General features: G+C 43.2%; 1 protein-coding gene across 7 annotated transcripts in view; it reads left to right on the forward strand.

Annotated features, from left to right (window-relative positions):
* KANK1 (KN motif and ankyrin repeat domains 1) overlaps positions 1-19,317 on the forward strand; it is a 129,593-nt gene that overhangs the window by 18,632 nt on the left and 91,644 nt on the right. For 4 of the 7 annotated variants that reach the window (XM_080573805.1, XM_080573808.1, XM_080573803.1 and 1 more), the window contains one exon: positions 13,717-13,844. The gene's annotated coding sequence lies outside the window, so the exon portion shown is untranslated. Of the gene's footprint in view, positions 1-3,144; positions 3,251-13,716; positions 13,845-19,317 lie in introns of all 7 variants that reach the window. The other 3 variants (XM_080573804.1, XM_080573798.1, XM_080573807.1) reach the window with 1 other exon arrangement.

A 19,317-nucleotide genomic window follows, 5' to 3' on the forward strand; every position in this document is an offset into this window, starting at 1 on the left:
GAGCATCTAGCTCTTGAGGACAGTTCCTTTCATGTTTAACATATGCATTGATTTTGTGTATTGTTAAACTATATATGCGTTACTCACAGGAGTGAAATGTGAATGACTGCTTATCATGCTGGTTGTTTGCTACTGCCCCGTGTATCACCAGAAGCACTTAGTGCTCTCCCATGGAGTAGCAGTGAAGAGAAGGATGATGTTTCCCTGGTTTTGTGAAGAGTAAGTTCTGAGGTAATCAAGTTGCATCTATTACGCAGTTGCTGACATACGCAGTAACGCACAGCTTCTTTACAGATTTGAAAATAAAAATAAAAATTCCCAGTGGTTAGGCTTGATAGCTGTGATTTTGCAGGTATTTTTGCAATCTAAGCTGAAGGTGCTGTTGTTGCTGCTTTAGGACTTGGGGAAACCATTCCCGGGAGGACTGAGCCTCACCCCCCTTATAGCTTATCTCAGGCAGCAAGCAGCTCTTTGGCTCCAGTCCAGATATGCTGTGAAATGTGGTATCAAAGTATCTGCTGCATTTTGAGCAGCTTGTTCACTAATTATGGGCTCTGGCATGGACAACACAGCTGGGAGCCTTTGTAGATGTGCTCGTTTCATGCAGGATCTGTGGTTTTCAGTGCTCCCGGTCTGTGGAGGTGTCAGAGTACACCAGAATGACTTGAACGCTGTCTTAGGTTCGGCGTGCTCAGAGCACTTCCAGACAGGACTGTACCTCCAGGGGGAAGATGAACATACGTGATTCTCACCGTCACTTCCCCCCAGAGCAGTCTGGTCTCCAACACTTCTGGAAACAGTCTCTTATCAGTAATGATACAAAGCTCTTTCTTCCTCTCAGAAGTTAAGCACTGATAAGGAAGACTGGAAAAGTTTGTGTATACACCTGAATTCCCCCTCCCTCCCTTTTTGCCCAAACCCTGGCTTATGTATAGACAGGCTATGGATTACAACACTTTTTTTTTTTTTGATGGAAGCACTCTATAACACTTTTTTTTCTTAAATTTCTGTCAGGGATCAGTTTATGAAGCAGTATCATGAAGACACTACTGCAGGGCTGAGGGGGAGGTGTTCACATTTTTAGTGGTCACTCCAGATGTTTATGTGATGTGCCTAAGCTTGCAGTGGAATACAAAATATTTTGTAAGGCCCTGAGGTCTGTCCATGGATAAACTATTTGTCTAGGCTTTCTGAATAAAGCAGGAGGAGGAACTTAACTAACAAGCCCAAATTAGCTCTGTGCTCACACTACTCCTTCCTGGCAGAATGACTTGAGGAAGGTTGTTATCAAACCACTTCTAAATGGGAAAGTCAATACTATAACTTTAAGATTCCGTTCTTCAGTATTTACTTGAAAAGCAAATACTGAAAAAGGCTTGATAAGTTCCTATTCATACGTAGTGGCAATTAAATGATTCCAACGGGGATTTGCTGCAAACTCAGGTCTTTGCTCTGTGAGCATTTCTATGCTGCAGATGCACATTGTTTCCTTTCTTTTGGCCACAAACCACTTCTGACTGAAAGCTTTTTCATCATACAGCTCAAGCATTTTGGACAGATATCTTAGGTAAGGTTTAAGAAAGCTGTTCTGTCCTTTTCTAACTGATTTTTAAGGTATAAAGAAGGTGAGAAATTTCAAAATAAAGCTTCCCGCAGTTTTCAGAAGTGTATGAAGTGTATTCAGAAAGTATGCATGCTTTAACCTCTGATGAATAAACCACTATTTGAACTATTTGAAAAAACAAGTTTAAAGCTAACAAGAATAAATAAATAAATCCCTGCCGAGTTCTTGTATCACTTTACGCTGCTTGGCACTCACCAATTTTTCATCTTGTGCTTTCAGGTATATGTAGGGAAAAAACTTTGCTTAAGTTTTTAGTATGTGATCATTGGTGGCAACTCATGTCTGGAAACTGCAACGGTTGTAACCAATGCTGATTCTCAGATCTTGAGAGGCAGTTCAATGTATGCATTGCTATGACCTTCAAAAGCTTTGAAGTATATAAACAAAGGGGCAGAGAGAAAGGGAGCTGGCCTGCTTGAAGTATGAAACAAAAGAATTATTCTAGAATAATTCATGTCTCTGCTCCGTACCAGTGCTTCAGATGTGCACGCATTGCCCATAGTGCATGGGGAATTAGCTGAAATAAACACTGTGTGTTCCACGACTATTTGTAGGGCAAGCATGGGGAATGAAGTGGTTGAATCAAGAACACAAAGCCTTTCCTCATGGAAAGGGGATAAGCTAGAGAGCTGCCAGGTAAAGTGTATGGATGTTGCTGTCAAAACATCTCAGTGGGAAACTAGGATCACAGCAGCTGTGGATGCTGCATCTTGCTTGGCCAGGAGCGTGGCTAAGTCTTGAATTTGAAGAAGAGGAAAACTTCATGTGACAGCAGAAGACTGTGGTTAGATGTGTGTACAGTTCCTCCAAATGCATTTTTGGAAGGGAAGGCTACATACACTGAGGGTCCTCCACGTGCTTGGTGTAAAAGGGGCGTTGCCAGAAGCTTGAGCGGCTGTGGTGTGAGCCATGGATGTGTGTGCAGCTGGGGGCAAGCACGGTGTCTTGTCTCCAGTCACCTGCCCTCCTTGTCCATCTGCTAATGCTTTAAGACCAACCAGACGGGTCCTGCTTAAGGTCCTTGGTTGGATGAAGCTCTCACTGGGCTGTGCTGAGGGACAGAAAGGCGATACACCGGCATGGAGGAGAGGTGTCACCCTGCAGGAAGGGGTGGGTGATTAGTGGCAGGATGCAGGTGGCGCCCTGGCAGGCGTCCTCGCTGGCGCTGCATGAATGGGTGCCACGGGTCCGTGTGCTCCCAGGAGAACAAAGCAACAGGCTAAGCTGCCGGTGGTGGCAGGCAAGAAAGCCAAAATTCCCTAGTCTTAGCTCACTGTTGTCTCAGCTTTGAGCTGGCAGTGCTCTCTTCGTAATATATGCACAGTGTAACTCCACAGAAAATTTCTCCTGCTCTGAAAACTTTTGTTCTCCCAAGGCCTCATGAAAAATCTTCTTAATTGATGGTTTGGACATAATCTAAGCCTGGAGTGTCAGTGTGACTTTTCCATTCATATTTGTTCACGGATGAAAGAATGTGTGGCAAATACCCGGCGTAATTATGCATGTTTCTAATGTTTCAGCTTGTATAATACCGCCCACCTTCCCAGAGAGGTCAAGTTACTGTTTCAGGCGTTGCAGTTCAATGATGTGCCCTGTGCTAGAGAGAAACGGTGGAGTAACAATCCTGTAAGTTTAGTCTTATTTCATTTTTTTTTGTGAAATAGTGAAATCTGACCGGTTTCGTGTGGCTGAGTAGGTTTGAGTGTTACAGTCCAATGGGCTATTTAAAATATATCTTAATGGGGGAGTCCTTGTGGCGTGAAGTGGTGGTTTGTTTTTGAAGGGCAGTACTTAATGTCGTGAAAGTATTACAGAGAGTGTATAATGCGTGTGTGTGAGAAAATCCTCCGTCGGTATCTCCGAGGTGGGCAAGCAGCATACAGGGTGCTGCAACATCCCGGATGGTCCTGCACAAATCAAAGTCTGTTAGGCTGGAGCTGTGGCATGACAGCGATCAAGTTAGTGATCTTTTTTTTTTTTTTCATCGGCAGTGACCCTGAGCAAGCACTCTGAGCCTTCACATTGACATGATGAAGCAGGGTTGCAAAGGTTTGCGCTGGCTTTCGTGTGCTTTTCTTCTGTCCTCTCCCTCCCCCGCCTTCTGCGGGCTGTGCTTGCAAATGAAAGTCTGCAGCTTTTTGGGGAGAATGGGTCTGAGTTGCCTTGTTCTGTGGCCTTCGTGTTTTATGAGCTGTGTACAGAGAGGATTTTTGCAAATTTTGTTTTCTTCCTTCTGGCTGGCTCTTTGACGGAAACACGTTTAAAGTAACAGAATTCACATTTGTATATCATTACTTCCCTCACCCACCACTCCCCCGTACAAGTAATTAGGTAGCTGTTAAATTACAAACTCAATGCTCGTGAGTTGGAGCTTGAAAATCCAGTGTATTGTATTGTTGTAATGTCTGTCTCCCTACTTTTTTTTTTTCCAGAAGGGACAGGAATATTTACACTTGTGTGTACTTTTTTTGGTAGAATTTCTGATCTAACCCATTGCTGAATATACTACCCATGATAATTTCAACAGAGAAGACTATCCTGACTGACACTGCATGTTAATTGTGCTTGTCTTCTCCTTGCTATTCTTTTTAGCTTGTGTTAGGATGAGGACCAGCTACTTCCCTGCTTCATTTGAGGGACACAGTAAAACATTTCCTTGAAATGTAAACTTGAAATGAAATTGGGGAAAGCAGTTCTATTAAGAGCTAATGGGGGGACTCTGGAGGACAATATCCCCTTTCTTTGGGAGGCCACATGCTTGTTTGCTTACTTTTCTTGGTCACTGAATCCCTAGAAATTCAGAATGATTTTGGTTTTAGCTCTTCTTGCTTAAGTCATTGATAAAGAACATCTGCGACAGCTTGCCATATTTCTTGTTTTTCCTTTTGCACAAGGGAAACAGCATTGCTATGACAGTAACCCTCAGTGATATGTGACTATTCACACTTTTGCAGAACAGTGCTGTGCAGCTTGGGGTTCATTAATTCATTTCATCTCCAAAGCTTTAGGCTGAAAGCATGACAGAAGCACATTCTCATCTTGGTTTGGCATCAGAAATTCCACTGAGCCATAACAGAAGGACTGTGTGTGGTGAGTGCTGAGGGCTATTTCAGAAAAGTGATGGATCTTGGAGATTATTCTACAGTAGCTCATCCAAAAAACCCATCTTTTGGGAGTAAGTGCTTTGGAATCTCATTAGGGAGATGGTGGTAACACCCATTTGAAAATCCCAAAGATATGTGAACAAAACAGATATAGAAAAGCCTGAGCTGCAAAGCAGACTGACTTGGTCCAAGTTTTACCTTGGTGCCAGAAGGGGATATTAGTCCTATTGTCTTTTTTCCTGCCAACTTGAAGCCTCAGGATGTTGCCAGTCCCAAGACAAAGGGGGACCGAGGCTCCCAGGCCTAGATAAGGAGATGTGAAGGACATGTATCCTCTACCATACAGGTTCTCATACAGGTGTGGTTCTAAAGCAGATTAGCTGCTTTATATATGTTTTGTTTTGTTATTACCTTTAGCTGTGTTACACCCATGAAGATACATTGTGATACCTGATGCTGGGGAATCTTCTCATAGAAAATGAGGGGATGGGGCAACAGCACAAAGAAAGGGCAGTTCTTACAGAGGCTTCCTTGTGCTTGTGTTGCTTGAAATCCAGCAGTTAAGACTCTTTGAGGCTCATCAACTACTAGTGTTTGAGCTGCTATTTCAGGAGCTAATGACAACCAGCTCTGTATCTTTATCCTAACTTTGAAAGTTAAATCTACTTAGTGAAGTAACCTTCCTTTTACAAGCTGGCAGAGCCTTTCCCCCTCTCCTGTTTGACCATCTCTGATGGGACCAGAGGGGTATGCAGGTGGCTTTTGTCAGTAGAAGCCCATGTCCCATCTGTGTGTAGTAACTGAGCAAGCAAGATAGTTTCTTATGGCCTCTTTCAGTGTCATTCTCCACTTTTCCAGTTCTTTTTCACTGCAGGACAAAAAGCATGACCTTCGCAGCCTTTGGTAATCCCTGGTCTCCTTACGGGAGCAAGCACAGATTTATTAGGTACTTTGTTTGCCAGACGAGTTGCATGGTATGATATTGTGACCAAGCAAAAGGTATAACTGGATACAGTATGTTTAAAAAAATAAATAACTGGTGCATTGAGAAAGGTTAATTGAAGACATCTGTAGCTGAGAGTCGTCCTAGTTTTCCATCTTTCTTGAATCACTTTTAGGTAACTTGCTTCAGTTGTGACACCCTATCTTCCCTCCATTCATTGCCTAACATTTAGCCCATCTAAAGTGGCTGTGTAAAATCCATCTTGCTTTAGAGCAACAAAAAATAGGTTGCATTTCTAAACCTAGGCCATCTGACTTGTGATAGCTAAAGTCATCTGGATAGAGAACAAAGAATTTGGTCCCCCTACAGAAAGGGTGATGTGAAAAAGGAAGAGGAAAAAAACTTGTGTATGTTGATGACTTCCCCTCCTCTTGGTCTATAGAGTGACACAGTCCATGAGCAGTGACTTCCCTGCAAGTGGGATAAAAGAAAGCATTGGGTAAGCTGTAAGTGCTGTCAGTGAAGTTTCATCTATGATAGCAGCATCAGTTAGAGAATGGATAGTTGTGCTTATCCGTTTCAGAAGTTAGCCTGTTTCTCGTTAAAGCTCAGATTGCTGTCTGCCAGCTAAAAATCTGGAGTGGTGGCTGTATCACAGAACTGTTTGGCCTGCTAAGCAAAGATCACCCTTCAGAAAACTCAGGATGAACTCTGCTATTTATCTAGGCAAGGTATTGGAGGAAGGAAGGAGTAGGGCATGTTCTGGCTTCTGAGGATTCAGTGATTTGAGTCAGTCTCATCTGAGTTGACAGCTAAAGGTATTAAGGCTGAGCACATCTATTCATGTGGATTGCTGGGTTGTACTGTTCTGTGACAATGTAGACCAGTTTTGCTGGTTAGAGACTAAAGTGTTTATCCAAAGTGTCATTGTTACTGTGTACCATCCACAAACACTCAGCCTTTGGGTCAAAAAGTATTAATCATTTTGGAGGAGACAGCTTTTATTAGTCTTTTCCATGGGTATCTGATATGTATATATATGTGTGTGTGAAAGAAAGATTACTGGTTTTGAGAGTGATCATGTAGCAAATGTGTTTTTTAATAACAACTTTCCATTTCTGAGCAGATACACCTTGGGTCCAAGCGTGAGAACTGCAACTAACACCACCTTATCAAGGGCTGTTTCATTTCTAGTAATCTGATTATGCTTTTTACAGTGGTGTTTTTCCCAGTAGTGTAGAAATGGTACGTGACCAATTCAGACAGACTTGTTTGAGTGCTTGTCCTCTCTGATAGGAGCAAGGAGGGCTTAAAAGCACTTTGATGCCGTTTATGTGGTTTGTCCTTGTCTGAATGCAGTGCACTTTCCAAGATTAAGTTGTCCCTATGCTTTTGCCACAGGAAACAGTGCGCTTGTTCAAACTGGTCACTTTTTCCATAGGGCTAGAAGTTTTCAGACTGATGTAGTGCAAACCAAGGACCAAGGTGAAGCTGCCCTTTGTTGTGCTGTTACCTCTGCCCCTGCAAACTAACTGAAACATGAGAAGCCAGCATTGCCTGCCAGGTTCTAGCTGATCTTGTGTATCCCATTTACCAGCAATATGAGTTCTGTCACTAAAGTAGCTCATGCATAAATTCATGGGGCTGTGCTTTGTAGAAGGTCTGCCTTGCTTGAGAGTCCATCCTTTACGTCTAGGACATCCTCTAAGTCTAGGACTTTAAGGATAGTCTTGGAAAGCCCTGGTTTTAAATGTGGATTAAGGAGGGAGAGGAGAAAGAGGGATAGACAGGGGCTGTTCTCTGAAACTGCCTGTTCTGCCTGGCAGTAGAATGACTTTCTGACTTGTTTTGTGATTTGTTTTGTGCCACAGTGAATGACATTCTGTGTTCTCCTGTTCTGCACTGTTGGGCGGACTATGTTCTGTTGCAGGTTGTGTTGTATGCCAAATGTTCCCTCTTCCTCTTGCTCTCTGCATGTTCAAAGACCAGTTCCTATTGGAACAGGCACTTAAAGCTGCTATTCAGTACACTATTACTTACAGTGTGTGTTTTAACAAGTCAGAAGAAGCTCAAAGTCCATTAGCAGTATATGAAGAGTTGGTTTCTGTACCAAGAGGTGGCATCAGTTATAGCAGATAAGGTAGCTGTTGTTCTGGCTATAGCCCAAGACTTGTTTAATCACCATAATGTTAAAAGGAAAGCTGTGGAGTTGGTTTGGCAACAACTTAACTTCTTGAAAATGTGCTAACAACTACAGTGGCTCCATTATCTGCTATTTGGAATGTACTAACTTGCGAACACTTACACTAGCACGTACAAGCACCCCTCCTTGCTCTGTCTGGAGACCAGATGAGAAACTGGACTGTTGTGGGGTGAACTGCTGCTGCTGAAGGGCTGATAGACAATCACCATTATTACAGTTACCCCTCTGAGATGATGTCCTGAAACTTCTGTGCCAACTTTCAAATGCCAAGAAGACTGTCCGTAAATACATCCTCTTATGGTCCTCCTAACAGCTTAATTATCCTCTGTAACACCAGTCAATTATTTTACTATTCGGTAAGAATTATGTAAGTGTATAGTTTGGTATTGTATACCATAGACCCCAGATTTAAATAATGAAAAAAAATCTATATGGCAGCCTCTGAGAGGAAACACCTCTCTATGGGGATTCATCTTCAGCATAAGACTCCTTAATGTGAAAGACACTGCTGGTGTGTGTGTGGGCGTGTATGACCAAAGAGCATGATACATTGGCATGGGGAGATTCCCAGGACAGCAGTGTAGTCATGTTATCATGGCGTCCTGCCCAGATTAATTAGTGTCTCTGCAAGGTTAATTAGCATCGTCCTTTGTGCCATGCAGACGTAGCCTTAGTTATCCCCTTTAGCAATTATGAGATCTTATGCCAGTGAAGTGTACCAAGATGCAATATTGCTTTTGGCTACTTGGGAGCTTTCTGTCCAAAAATACATCACATTCACTAGGAAATAATGTCTTTACTTCTAGAAATGCTACCTTCACGTACAAATCTATTTTAAAATGTTGTTTTTTTTTTTCTCCCCAGTGAGAGTGTAATTACCCTTCTGGTGCTATGTAGTGCATCTTTAACTGACTTTGAAGCATTTGACACAACATCTAAGGCATATCTCAATATGTTATCCAGGCATGTCCTTGCAGTTGAGGGGGCTGGTGTTTTTTCAGACCAGCATAAATTCCTCTTTAGATAAGTGAATCTGTCTGTCTGCTGGAGGGAGGTGCATGTGTTGGAGGTGTGTGTGGGAGGAGGTGTTGAACAATATTAAAATGGAAAAGAGGAGAAGATGGAGTACTTGTTACCAATCTGTGGAGATCTTGTCAAGCTGGAATATGCCTGTGAAGTACATAGACTTTCCATGAGAAGTTGTTGAAGCCCTGCCTACGTGAGTTTGCAAAATATCTATTACATAGCGAGCTTTGTTTAAATTGAAAGTATTATCAAGGTTAGAGCTTCCTGTAAAGATGACAACTTTATCAGCCAACTTGCTCCCTTGGCGTAAGTAAAATCTCTGCTTAACTGTTTTACTATGTCTGTTTTCATTTCTGCTTATCTTTGCTTCTACTTAGCACTCAGTTGTGGTAATCGATTAAGTCTGTTTTCTTCCTGGGACTGAATTTAGATTGCCATTTGCAAGGCAGTTTAGAAGAACAATTGCTTTTTGATACAAGATACATACATCTGTTTTATACAGATTCAAATTTTGCTTGAGATGTTGCATATTTTTCTAAATCTCTATTGTGTCAGAATGTTTTCTAATGTTTGATGTTTTGATTAGCACCTGTTAGGTGTGGTTTGTTCTCTCCTTAAGGGAAAATGAGTGTGCAGCATAGTGTTTTTGTTTTGGTGGGGCTTAGATATGTAGGAGTATGATTGTGTATATTGTGATTTGTTTGGGCTAAAAGGCAAAGCTGAAGCTTTCTTTCTATCTGGCATGGAAAACAGTAAACTATGTGATAAATCTTAGCTCCCAGAGAACTTCTGACTGTTTTCTGAGGTGCAACTCTCAAAGTTATCACTTGCTCATCTTGGAGCTCAAGCCATTCCCTAGTCCTGGCCTTTATTGTCACACAGTTGTGCTGTCAAACTAATCTGCATCAGGTGTGGGCATAAACACTCACTTGAGATGAATGTGAGTACCTGATAAAGATAAGATGGCTGTGGGAGGGCATGCAAAGACAATCTTTTGAAGCAAAAATGATTTATGGATAATATCTAAACAATCATGACACCATGATGTGGGGACCAGGCATTCTGAGTATGGTAATAGGTATTTGAAAACCACTTTTATTGTGTCCTCAAAATGTCAGCCTGGATGTGTAATTGACTGAATGTCTTGAAGATCTGAAGTCTTGGCATCAGTTTGAAACTCTTACAGGAAGCTGCTTTAACACTTTCCACAAAAGTGTGGAACAGGAGGTTATACACGAACACGATGACTTTGGTGTTTGCCATTATCTGTGAGTATGTAGCTCCAAGGACATAATTGTCTTCTAACATCTTAAGTTTCCTCATGCGTTAACTTTTAATATTGTGTAGGTGGAGATTGTCTTGGAATGTATTGCAACTAAAATCTAAGAAAAGTATTTTCAGGATATCATGACTATCTAGTATGGAGCATAAACAAGTTCATATTTTGCGTAAATGGATGAATCAATAGTTGAATGTATTGAGGAAATGCTAGATGGAGGTAGGAAGAAATGGGCTCTCACTTTGGTTACTTAAGAGCAATGAATGCTATTTTAAAGTTCAACTAAGGGGACATTTGGGGCTTTTGGATTTCTGGTTTTGTAACAGATGTTGCATTTATGATTTCTTTCTAGAGTGTAACACCTACTTGGGTTTTCCTGCAGAATCCTTCCTTTCTTCTCCTCCCACAGACAGACCCTTACAGTTTCTATGATTCTGTAATATTAAGGTAATGATTTAGGTAGAAAGGGACTTTGGATCATCTAGTTCCAACCCCCTGCCATGGGCAGGGACACCTCCCACTAGATCAGGTTGCTCAAAGCCCCATCCAACCTGGCCTTGAACAGTTGCAGGGATGGGGCATCCACAGCTTCTTTGGGCAACCCGTTCCAGTGCCTCACCACCCTCTGAGTGAAGAATTTCTTCCTTACATCTAATCTAAACCTACCCTCTTTTAGTTTAATATACTAATTTACCTCTTGTCCTGTCGCTACTCTTTCTGACAGAGTCCCTCTCCAGCTTTCCAGTAGACCCTCTTTGGTTCATAGAAGGCCACTGTAAATTATCTCCCTTGAACTGGTGGCCAGCTGTCTTTTGATGCAGTCTGGGATCTGGTCGGCTTTCTGGGCTGTGCAAGCTTGTGTCGTTTTTCATCCATTAGTACCCCCAAGTCCTTCTCTATAGGGCTGCTCTCTATCTACTGGTTACCTAGCCTGTATAGATGGGTGGGATTGCCTTGACTCAGGTGCACAGCCTTGCCCTTGGCCTTGTTGAACCTCATGTTTTTTGCATAGGCCCACCTCTTGAGCCTGTCCAGGTCCCACTGGATGGCATCCCTTCCCTCCAGCGTGTTGACTGCACCACACAGCTTGGTGTTGTCTGCAAACTTGCTGAAGGTGCACGCAAACCCACTGTCCGTGTCACTGTCAAAGATGTTAAATAGCTCTGGTCTCAGTAGAGACTCCTGAGGAATACCACTAGTCACTGATCTCCACTTGGTCATTGAGCCATTGACCTCGGCTCTGAGTGTGACCATCCAACTAATTCATTATCCACCAAGTAGCCCATCTGTCAAATAATGTCTCTCCAATTCAATTTAGAGACTAGGATATTGTGTGGGACAATGTCAAACGTTTTGCACAAGTCCAGGTAGATGAAGTTGGTTATTCTTCCCTTATCCATCAATGCTGTAACCCTGTTGTAGAAGGCCACCAGATTTGTCAGGCACTGTTTGCCCCTTAGTGAACCATGTCAGGGGCCAGCAATCACTTCTCTATTCTATGTGTGCCTGAGTGTAGTTACCATGAGAATCTTCTCCATGATCTTGCTAGGAATAGATATGAGACTGGCCTGTAGTTCCCTGGGTCTTCCTCTTCTCCCTTTGTAAGAACGGGGGTTGTGTTCCCCTTTTCTAGTCACTGGAAGCTTTGCTGGACTGCAACTGATGGAGAGTGGCTTAGGAACTTGCATCCACCGGTTCCCATGAGATCTGCAGATGTATCTCATTAGGTCCCAGAGGACCTTGTTCACCTTCAGGTTCCTTAGACGGTCTCACATCTGATCCTCTCCTACAGCAGGTAGTTCTTCATTCTCTCAGTCTCTGCCTTTATCTTTTGTGACTCCGGCCATGTGGCTAGAGCACTTACCTACGAAGACTGAGGCAAACAAGCTGTTGAGCAACTCAGCCTTCTCTATGCAGGTTGAAGAACTCATTCACGTTCAGCTCATTGCAGGGAAAGTTTATCTTCCTTTGCTGTCCCATGTGCTTGAAGAAACCCTTCTTGTGTCGTTTGATGTATTTAGCCAAATTGAGTTTCAGGTGTGCTTTGGCTTTCTTGATCCTCTCCTTGCACTCCCAGGCCACATCCCTATAATCTTCCCAGTATCTGCACCTCTGCTTCCAGTGCCTATGCATTTTGCTTTTGTGTTTTAGTTTGGCTAAGCGGGTCTTGTCTCAGCCAAGCTGGTCTCCTGATGTCCCTGCCCAGCTTCTTGCATGTTGCAATTGAGAGCTCTTGTGTCCTAAGAAAAATGCCACTTATTTTGGTTTATGAAGACAGTTACCTTTCGGAGGCTGTTTTGGGGATTTGTAAACAGAGTAGAATTTGAAAAATGTATATGTAGAGGCATTGGTCTGTGTCTTGCTTTGTGCGCCAGTTTATCTATTAATTTACAGTAAAAGTTCTTTAATTCTTACCTGGTATGATTTACTTGTATTCCATTAAACCTGCACGTTTATAGTTTTATAGATTGGGCCAATGATCAACTTGTGTTCCCATACTGAAGCTCTAGGAAAGTACACAGTTAAAACCTTATGTGTTTTTTCCATAAAATAATCTTCAGAACTCTTAAGTAACCATGTTAGATATAAACTGTTCTCCTGTCCTATCCCTTGACAGCTGTCAAATGTGCTAGCAGCAGCATGAAACTATTCAATATCTGCATACAGAAGGTCTCCAGCACAGCTCTGGGGTACAGACTTGGGCTATACCTGCAAATGGTTGTGAGATGGGATGCATCAGAGTCAGGAACAGGGGTCTTGGTGGCATCTGTGTGTGTGTGCCTGTGGTTTTGGGAAGTTAGCTTGTTTTAGGAGTTAAACATGCTAAGTGAGCTGGAGTTGAGAAATAAGTGGTCTAAACCTTGGTGGCAGAACATATGAATTGCTGTGGGGAAAAAGAGAAGAGCCATCCTGTGTGCCACAGTGGTGCAGGTATGAACTTCAGTCTCAGTGTCTACTGTGGAAGAGGTAGGAGTATGTGCAAATTCTTGCAAGATAAGACTTCTTAAAAAGCCTATTAAGGGAAATGGGACAAAGCAGACTGTCTCTTCTTTCACTGCAGTCTATAAAATGCTTCTATGTCTTTCATATATAGAAGCATCCTCCCAGATCATATGGCACTGCTGCTTAGCTCATGTGGGCTCCTGCTACATTTCTCAGTTCAAATTAGTACCAGGTTACCATTCCTTAGACACTTACTGCTGCATTTCCCTAACTGGTTTATCATGACATGTCCAGAGCTTTGTTTCTGTGCATTTGCATCGACTGTTGGTTGAACAGAGTTTTTAAACTGGGAAAGCACTGCAGGGTGACATATTGGTTGCAAGATGAATGCTTTTTTTCCAGGGTGCTGTAACCAGAATATTGCTTGTGTGCACTGCACCTTGGAAGCCAAAAATGGCATAACCTTTCATATTTGTGATTATTGTGAACTTCATTATTGTTTAGCAGCATGGCATTACCAGGCATCTGCAGCTTTAAGCATGTGATATATTGCCCAACATGTACGCTGACTACTTTTCATTTCTCTTTTTGTAGGATGACTTTGAGATTCCTGAATGTGCTGTCAAGTGCTGAAGTATTGAACTAGCTGATTCTTCTGCATTATTTCTGAAGCTTAAAGCTAAAGAGAAGTAGAGGACTAGCATTTCTGTTAGTCTTTTAAGGTAAGATGCAGCTTTTTTTTGTTGGAGGGTAAGGGGAGAGAGGGAAGACAATAGATAAATACGGTCCCACACATTGCCTCAGTCCATCTCTTGCTTTATAGTAAACCATACTAACATGACACCTGTATTTTGTATATTAGACTGGACCAGACTGCCAGTATTTGTCAGTTATGACTAAATTCACTGACCCTCAATAGGGTAAAAATAAGATGCAATGAAGAAGTAACTTGACTTTTCCTAGATCACCAGTTCTAGTTTCTTTAAGTGCTTGTATAACTTTCCATTAAAATGTCTTAATGCTTCACCTATATATTAATAAGTTTTAGTAGTGAAAAGATTGTTTTCAGTCTCCTTGAGATGTCAGGTTGAGACGTTCTTCATTGGCAAAAATATGGTTAAGAAAAACTGAAGACTGTAAAAGCCAAACACATCTGTAGCTGAAAAAGTGACCATTCTGCTGTGAGTAGAGGTGCTGCTGGTGTCATTCTTCTCATTAATACCTACCTGCATTTTGCACCCATCTGTTTGGATTCGTATTATCTGCTTTGTGGGAGTGGTGCTGGTTTTTGAGCTGTAGACAGGTACAGACTGGAGCAGCCCAGAGTGTGCCTGCCCAACACCCCGTGCACAGCACAGTCTCCCCTGCCCTGGTCATCTGGGTGACCAGGGACTGACTCCTCCTGAATTAAACATGTGGTAAGCCAAACCTGGAGAGCTAATCGCTCTGTAAAGGGCCTCTTTGCCACTGACTCCTGGATTCCCTCAGGTTTGACAGCTGCTATCTGAAGTGTCCACTGACTCCTATTTCTGTTTACTTTTAGGGCTTGTTACCCTCCACCTCATTGCATGCTCTACAGTGTGCTGTGGGTTTGTGTGAGTGGGGGATCATCTAGAACTGAACTCATCTCCTGACAAGCAAAGATTGAGTCTGCTAAGATTGCAGTTTGAGTGCAGACAGACCCTGGGCCAGCACATTCCAAACCAGCCCTGGGCTCTCACTCATGCTGTTGCTCTTCTGAAGCTCCTCCTTTTCTTGGGAAAAGGCACTGGGAGGTGAATCCAGTCTTTTCTGCTGTCAAAACTGCTTTGTACAGGGAGAAAGCAGACACAACTGCTTCTGGGCCCCAAGGCAGGGCTGTAGCTGGCAGGGAGGAGAAATGCTTAGAAAAAGCTAAATAAGGAAACTTATTATCACTGTTTGTAGGTTTGTCCCAGTTCCTGTGTGGCTGCATGCCACAGCCCTGTCCTGGCTGTGGAAGTGCGTGCCCTCAGCCAAGCACAGCCTTCTGAGCAAACGAGATGTGGTGGCGGTGGGGACACTGCCAGCTTGCACTGCCCCAACCTGCATACCCCCTGCAGTGGGGCAGGTGTCAATAAATGAGTGTAGTCACAGCGTGGATGTCTGGGGGCATGTGGGGATGGCTGTACAAGGTCCAGGATGGGAGAAGAGGGAAGGAGGCTGTGAGGAAAGATGCAGACAGAGGAAGAGTATAAGTGCAGAAAGGCTGGAAAACCCAGAGTGGCCTTGTATCAGCAGTCACGGAACCACAATAGTGATGATTGCTGACTGCCTGGCTACTCCTCAGGAAGGATGGGACAGCACATCGGATCATTAAGACACAGGGTTGTGACCACAGAGCACCCATTTTGTGTACAGATACCTCTGCAATAAAAGGTGATCTGCTGTCTGACATGCTAACATACCTCAGTGCTTGGCCTGTGCGTTGCAAGGCCAGCATCCTGCTGGAGCAGTGTGCTTGGTGGAGATGGCCTGAGCGTGTTTTGTGCATCTCTGAACTCTGCCAGAGTCCACGAGCCAATTAAAAGTTCACTGCTTCAATGACCTACACGGCAATTGCATTTGGTAACATGAGCTGAACAGCAGGCTTCATAAAATTAATTTCCATTTATAAAGCCAAGGTTACTTCACTGGGATTCTGTTTTTTTTTTTTTTCCTTCTTCTTCTTCAGTGCTTTGTCCTGAAGCGTTGATTTAAGCAAGGATTTTACTCCAATCTCCTCAGACTTCAAAATGGCAGTTTTGCTTTTCACAGCATGACTTCAGCCTATTATATAAAGAAAACCTCTGAAGAAAACCTTGTACTCCTGGCAGGTTAAATTACAAATATCCAACAGCTGCTTTCCTTTGAGTTTTCAGCTCTAGGCCTTTATACTTGTGCTTATTCATGGAGAAAACATTTTATAACAAACAGGACTAGATTTCACTTCAACTTAATCTCAGATGATTTCTGCCTGTAGGTCAGAGCGGACAGGTTCTGCTTTCACAGTGATGCAATGTGGAAGCAGCTTCACCAAACTCTGGGGGTTGGTTGCTGTGGCACAGTGGTACAGTGAGATTTAGTCAAGTTTGGACCCTTACTTTCTGAATGATCTGGGCTCACTGGAGCAGTTAAATAACTTTTTCCGCAGTGATTAGTGAAGCTCTGATTAGCTTTTGAGGTCCATGAGATACTTTCATTTGAAAGGGTATCTGCTTTTCCAGAAAGCACACCTCATGTAGGTAAAGTTAAACTTGCTACACAGTAGTATACAGAATCATTAAGGTTGGAAAAAACCTCCAAAATCATCTGGTCTAACCATCACCCTACTACCACTGTCACCCACTAAACCATGTCCCCAAGCACCACATCCAACCTTTCCTTGAACACCCCCAGGGACGGTGACTCCACCACCTCCCTGGGCAACCCGTCCCAATGCCTGACTGCTCTTTCTGAGAAGAAAGGTCTCCTCATTTCCAACCTGAACCTTCCCTGGTGCAACTTGAGGGCATTCCATCTAGTCCTATCACTCGTTATCTGTGAGAAGAGGCTGACCCCCAGCTCCCCACAGCTTGCTTTCAGGTAGCTGGAGAGAGCAATAAGGTCTCCCCTGAGCCTCCTCTTCTCCAGACTAAACAACCCCAGTTCCCTCAGCTGCTCCTCACAGGATTTCTGTTCCAGGACCTTCACCAGCTTTGTAGCCGTGCTCTGGACACGCTCCACGGCTCGATGTCCTTGTAGTGAGGGGCCCAAAGCTGAACACAGCACTCGGGGGGCAGCCTCACCAGAGCTGCATACGAGGGGACAATCACCTCCCTGGTCCTGCTGGCTACATTATTCCTGACACAAGCCAGGATGTTGTTGGACGCCTTGGCCACCTGGGCACACTGCCAGCTCATGTTCAGGCAAACATTGACCCACACCCCCAGATCCTTTTCCTCTGCACAGCTTTCCAGCCACTCTGCCCCAAGCCTGTAGCGCTGCATGGGGTTGTTATGGCCAAAGTGCAGGACCCGGCACTTAGCCATGTTGAACCTCATCCCATTGGCCTCTGCCATCAATCCAACCTGTCCAGGTCCCTCTGCAGGGCCTTCCTACCCTCTGGCAGAACAACACTTCCCCTCAGCTCGTCGTCTGCAAACGTACTGAGGGTGCACTCAGTTCCCTCATCCAGATCATCAAAATCATATACTTTCACTAGAAAATTCAACAATTGCAAATCCAAATATCTCACTGATCAGAGTTGATTTTTTTTTCTCTCCATACCTTGACAGTAAATTCAGTCATGTTTTATTTGGCCAGGCTTTCCACTTTACAAGCTTATCAGAGATGTAGCTCAAGTCCTGTTTCTTATGTCCTTCCTGCTCTTAGTTGTGCTCAAACATGCCACAAAGCCATCACACCGCCCAGCTGTGCTGTATTACATCCTTCACCCTCCCACACTGCAAGAAAACTTTTCCAGGCAGGGATATCATCATGTCACACCAGCTACCCAGCAAGATGTGGAGGATCCTGTCTGGAGTGGTGGTTTGCTTTTATAGGAAAGCTGTCACAAACCTCACCCTTACTGATGTTTTTAGAGGGGCGGCACAGTGTTTCTGTTAGAAACAGCAGCAGAAGTTTGCAACGTGGCACAAACCCACCTCCTGGTGGTGCTGTCATCCACGCTGTAGCTGGTTACACCTGACTGCACCCTGGAAGCAGGACCCAGGAGGCTCCTCAGTGACCACTGGAGCAGAGCCCGGGTAAAACTTGGGTGCACGGACCCAGCAGCAGCATCCTCTTGCTGCTGGTGACCAGCTCTTGTGCTCAGTGCTTTAATGCTCATATTTCAGACATACATAACACAACGCGTCTACGTGCCAGGACTGCTGTGACACGAAGAGGTAGGACTGACTGAACATAACTGGATCGTGCCACACCATCTCTTGCTTAACTGTGCCTGCTGGGGAACCCCACCTCCCACTTGTGTACCCGTGCCATAAATGTTGTTAAGGAGACTTCTCTGTGATAAGTAGTTCTTTATGCTGATGAAAGCCTTACGTGTGCTTTTCTGATTTATGACTTGTGAAGGATTAAAATATAAATCTATTAATCTTCAGAGCTACCTGAGTGTAAACAAAACCAGTCAAAACCATCTTTTTCTTAGCTCTTTTGTTGTCAGAAGTTGACCCATTCAGCACCTGTCTTTGGATTTTCTGAGAACAGCAATCAATTTCTAATGCTGAAAATAAATTCACTTGCTTCAGATTTTTATCGTAATAAATTCAGAGGATTGAGTTGTTGCATGTAAGTGTATATATATAATCTACTATTTCTTTATAGGTAAGGCATAAGAGCAACTCATTGCTCTTTCTGCTAAATGTACTCTTACTTCTTTAATGGCGATACTTTGTCCACTAAGAGCTGTGGATCTGCATGCTAATAAAACTCACTTTATGCCTTTAAAATGTTTATTCAAAGTGGCCTGGCTGGCTTACAGTAGCTGTGTGGGTGGACTGTCCTTGAATTTTGTAGACTTAATTTAGTACTACACAATACCTAGTGATGGAAAACAGCTATAAATTGTCTGTGCGCAGCCATGCATTATTGATAAAGAGTAGAATAAGCTCCGCAATTTCTTTATTTGATGCTGTTAGTGCAACAGCTGGCTGATTTGTTAGGAGCCCCCCCATCTTTTTGGCAGTAAAATGTCTCTTCATTTTCAGCTTTGAATTTGCTCCTGAATCTTGATTTGTGTGGGTGTGAAAGCTTGTTTTTTTCTAGTGAAAGTAAATCCAATAGAAATGTTTCCACAGAGTAGAAACAAGCTTCATACTTGGGAGAGCTATGAAAACAAGAAGTCTGACTGTGTGCAGAAGACAGGACTCCTTTTTAAATTGTCACAAATAATTAGAAATGGAAAATGGAGCATAAGGTATCGTAGTAGATTTTTTTAACAAGTCCATTAATATACATGATTTGGCACATGCTTAGAGAAAATGCTTTACAGTGAGCTCAGTGTGCTTTGTAATTTCAGTGTTCCTTCAAAGTTTATGAAAAATCTCAACAGCCTTAAATTTGTCAGGCTTTTTTTCTCCTGTTGACACTTACGATGAGTAGTGTCTACAGAACATAATTTGCATATAAAACTGTGCTGTAAACTGAACAGTTCTTTCCCTGTAGTTAAACAAAGGTACAAGAGCTGCTCAACAG

The sequence above is a fragment of the Anser brachyrhynchus genome (genome assembly GCF_964034855.1).
Source record: "Anser brachyrhynchus genome assembly, chromosome: Z".
Taxonomy (NCBI): Eukaryota; Metazoa; Chordata; class Aves; order Anseriformes; family Anatidae; genus Anser; species Anser brachyrhynchus.